This window comes from Coenobita brevimanus, chromosome 49, assembly GCF_032717465.1.
Source record: "Coenobita brevimanus isolate Jiangsu-jjx chromosome 49, ASM3271746v2, whole genome shotgun sequence".
NCBI classification, from domain to species: domain Eukaryota; kingdom Metazoa; phylum Arthropoda; class Malacostraca; order Decapoda; family Coenobitidae; genus Coenobita; species Coenobita brevimanus.
In genome coordinates this window covers 4,675,452-4,680,060 of record NC_137002.1, presented here as the reverse complement: position 1 = coordinate 4,680,060, position 4,609 = coordinate 4,675,452, and the positions used below count along the sequence as shown (strand labels likewise).

Below are 4,609 nucleotides of genomic sequence, written 5' to 3'. Positions count from 1 at the left end.
TTTCAAGCACTTCACCCTCCAAACTTCCATCTTTACTCATCACACTACCCAAATACTTAAACGTACTCACATTTTCCATTTCTGTATCCAACCTCTCTGTACATTCACTGACTTCACTTCTCTCGAGAACCATAACTTTACTCTTCCCAACATTCACCTTTAGATTCCGTTTCTTCACTCCCAAGCTCATCCACCAAGCCTCCACAATTTCCTCTTTCTAGGGCATCACCCTTCCCCTTGTACACGTTTACAGTTACACTCTTCAGTAGTATCAGTTGATATTTAAACAATGTGAATAACCATATGAGTGAATGTAGAAGTGAAATACAGTACACAGAATAAATAACCAGGTAAGAGGTGTTATGAAGCCTCGTGTGCTACTTAGAATATGGCCCTCAGTTTCCATCTCGTCGGCTCGGGCACCTGACTGTTGACAACTCTCCTGATCAGTGATTCTGTAATTAAATGTCTGGGTTACTTTGTCCATGCATACTGCTCTAGATGTTGCTCAGATATATTTTCACCTCCTCTTGTATTAATGCTTACAACACAGCCCTCACCTCACTTCAGTACCAACACAGAATGCAGCCCACTTCCTCACTTTAATGCTGCCCATAATACACATTCCTCACTTTCACTATATTATGTACTCGCTGTAGTGCACCTCTTGACTCCAAAACATTTACTTTCCTCATGAACTTCACATTTGCTCACCCATCATCCACAGTGCCCTCCTTCACTTTAATGCTGCTCCTCTCGACACACTATGCCCTCATTTTAATGCAAACCCCTCAGAAAACATACTCACCACATGCACCTCACTCTCACAACAGACAGACCTTCAAGATGACTTCAGCAAAAGATCTCAGGGAGTGTTGGCTGAGGTTGCAGGATTTCTGCACAACAAATTAGCATGAGGTCACATTAGACTTCGGCCTGAGTACTGGTATGTCATTTATTTTGTTCTTGCTGTTCATGAAGATCATCATCCTGACTCTTCCCTGCCTGAGGATGGGTCAAGTTAGGACTTATAAAACAAGGAAAATGACAGCACTGTCATTTCTACTACAGGTAATTATTTACAAAACAAGGAAAATGACAGCACTGTTATTTCTACTACAGGTAATTATTTATTTATAAAAGAAAGCACAGGCATTTCTACTACAAGTAATTATATGCATGTGTGCGTATACCTGTACATTATATATATATATATATATATTTGGGTGGGGGAGAGTGTACCCAAGTAGTGAAGTGGTTAATAAAGACTAGGCCTATATGTAGGCCCTCCACATTAAGAGAGGTAGATGAGGGTGTTAACATTATTGACCAATGATGTCTTTTCATTCTGTTGATTGCAAAATTTATTCCACTTAGGTCTGGAGAAAGATTTTTGAGGTTGCAGGGGTTGGAAACATGCCATTAACGCCATTTTGAGAGACTCGCAAAGCTTAATGAAATGGTAAATAACAATAATGTCACCTTGAAGAGGCCAACAACAGTTATGTTTGCCATTCCATTTTCCTATCACTTAACTTGGTTGTTGTTGCTGCTTAACCCTGGTCTGGCTGGCTGAGCAGACTCAACCACTAATAAGCAATTGCTTCTGTTTGGTTGTCCAGCAGGCACAATACAAACACCATGCAGGGAACTGACATCCCCTTGTAGGCAGCACTAAACCAGAGACAGACCAGGGTCCTTCCTCACAGCGTGGTGCAGGGAATATGTGAATTGTGTGGCTCCTGCCCACCCAGGATGTAGAGCACCGCCCCCTTCAGGTTCTGCATTACCACATCTCACTGTTGACCTCGATGTATAAAGTAAGGGTCCATCCCCTCCCAAAATTACATCCTTCTACAGTGTTTTGGTCATATTTGAAAAGATTTTATTGTTGCTGATCAAGAAATTACCTTTGTGCTTTATGGAGCTAAATTTGTTAATGGGAAAATTTTAATGCACTTTAAAGTTTTGTTTATCTTATCCTTGGGCTATTCAGTTTTAGAGCATAACATCATGCCATACAATATTGTACTTGAGCAAAATACAGTAGGTTGGTGGTAGGTGGGGGCGCTCACCATCCACTTACTCGATGTAGTGATGCTCTCGGGTGTCTGCTTTTTCCTCTCCTTATTTACTTTCCTCTTCTGTCTTTTTCCTTCATTCTTTCCTCTTCATCTGCCTATGGGTGACTCTACACCGAGTGACAAGCCAAATGGTTTCCTGTACACCAGGAAATCATTTACGTAACCATATAACCAAATTATGGCGCCTGGTGGTTTAGTGGTTAATTACGGCACTTCGTCGGATTGAGCCGGTGAAGGTTAATATCCAAGGGATGGTTGGGGTTTATTGCTCAGGTTATGCCACTCGGATGAGTGTGGGTTGTTACTCAAATGTCATGACCAACTTGCCTAGCCCCGGGCTCCTACGCTTCTCCTGGGGCAACGTAGGATTGGATGATGGATGGATGGATATACCACCACCTAATGCCCTCAAGGGTAGTAAGCTGGTCATTTGGTCATGTAGGCTACCATCAGTATACAGAAGTACGGTGCCCAAACCGCCACGCACCTCAAAGGGGTAGAATGGGCCCCATTAGTGACCCTGGCCTCAAGGAAATATAAAGTGGTCCATATATTACGCACGTTAAGACCCGCATGCCAACGGCCATGCCACGTTGAGTACACCGCTTCCCGTCCGATAAGCGAAGTTAAGCAACGTTGGGTCTGGTTAGTACTTGGATGGGTGACCGCCTGGGAACACCAGATGCTGTTGGCATAACTCCCTACGTGTCAAGTGGGGTTGGTGGAGGATTAGTGCCCCTCCCTGTAAAACAATTAACTCTAAGCCCTTGACCACCCCGTTTGGGATACATGGCGTCTGGCAATGGATGGATGGAAGACCCGCATTTGTGACAAAAACGCTCCCTCGCAAAGATTGTTACATGCTATTCATGCCAGTATTAAAGGCAAACATCACAAAGTAGATGAATGTACTTTGCTTGCCAAATAAATCAAGTAAGAGGTTAAAGCCCTATGATCCGTTAAGAATAAGGGCACAATTCTTGAAATTAAAACAGCTCCTCATTTGTAACAGACGTTTAATATCCCGATCCCTCCTGTTTGTTCGTATGCCAGTTTCGTCAAGTACATTTTTCATGGCCTATCGTTCAGGCAAAATTCGTCAGCCTCACATAGGACGAGGGTATGCCGTATTACTGGATTTTACAGGTGTAACTCATTGGAACTAATTAATCATTTGATTGTTAGGACAATATTTAGTGTAGTTGGCCATTGACTTTACTGTAAAACAAAAGACATCTAACTGCCTAGGCCCCGTCCACACGAGCGGACAGTGCCCGATGGTCTCGGGCCCGGGTATCCCTCGCCTTTTTTTTTTAGTGTTTTCAGATCGAGCAGTCCCCGGCGGCCATTGGCTACAACCTGGCACACCTGTATTGTTCACACGGCAGACAGAGCTGTGATGAGGTAGTGGTTGTCCAGTTGACGTCGGGCAGGGGCATTTCGATGGTCTGCCCGTGGTTTCCCTGCTTATGACGTCATCTACACTCGCGGCCGCCCCCCACCATCTAAACGTGTGATTTGGAACGTGGTTTGGTAACTGCCCGTCGGGCACTGCCCGCTTGTGTGGACGGGACTTATGTATATTTGTAAAGTAAACGGCCTAAACTCTTTAATGCCCGTTAACTGTGTGGTTATTATGCAACTTATGAATTCTCTATTTACTTGTGTAAGGCCTTGGCAATAATAGACTTCGTTAAGAACTGGACAGTTTCCAGGCAGGTACTATTTTGCTTTGGCTGTTTGTGTGATGACTTCTGTAGTTGTCCTAAGTTGTCACCATGGATTCCTCTTGTGCAGTAGTATCTAAAGACCATGGACGGTTCTTTAGTGGGTTATTTGAAGCAACCCATGTTATTTTACCGTGCATGTGCCGATTCTTACTTGCCAGTTTACCGGTTGTAAGTAGGTTATAATAAGTAACCACATCTTTAAGACGTGTTATTGTATTTATGGTTCATAGTTTGAGGTTTGTGACTAGGCTATATTCATCCCACCATCACTAATACTAAGCAAAACTACCGGTTCACATGAAATTGGGAATCACGACTACGATTTTGTTAAATTACTTTTCATGGTTTATGTAGTTTATTAGTAAGCATATCTGTTTCATGTATAGTGGTTTGTAGTATTTTTAGTTATATTTGGTATTAATAGACTTATGTACCTTTATTCTGCGGGATTATGGAGACTTCGGTAGTTATGTACACTTCATTACTATACAAAACATTTGTTTACAATAAATATTTCGAATTGTCTTAGATCAGGTTCGTTAGTAGTTTGTTTCTTTTCTTGCCTGACCTTCACGGCAAGAATCTGTCACGCAGGCTGCTGCTGCTGCTCTATTCGTTAATCCTTCCTCAGTTATCACTGCTCCATCTCTGTCTAGTTGCGGTTGTCGAGTAGTTCCTTGCTAATCCAGAGGCAACCCATTAGCCTACTCGTCAGCGCCGTTACTCCTATCCACACCTGAAAAAGATAAAGATTAGATATCTATTGGTCCCTTGCGGCCCAAATTTGTTTCCTCA

At 42.9% G+C, this 4,609-nt stretch overlaps 1 non-coding gene across 1 annotated transcript; it reads left to right on the top strand.

Annotated features, from left to right (window-relative positions):
- Window positions 1-2,659: 2,659 nt before the first annotated feature.
- LOC145399566 (5S ribosomal RNA) lies at window positions 2,660-2,778 on the top strand. The gene has a single exon (XR_013897318.1). It is a non-coding gene; the product is annotated as a 5S ribosomal RNA (ribosomal RNA).
- The last annotated feature ends 1,831 nt before the right edge of the window (window positions 2,779-4,609 follow it).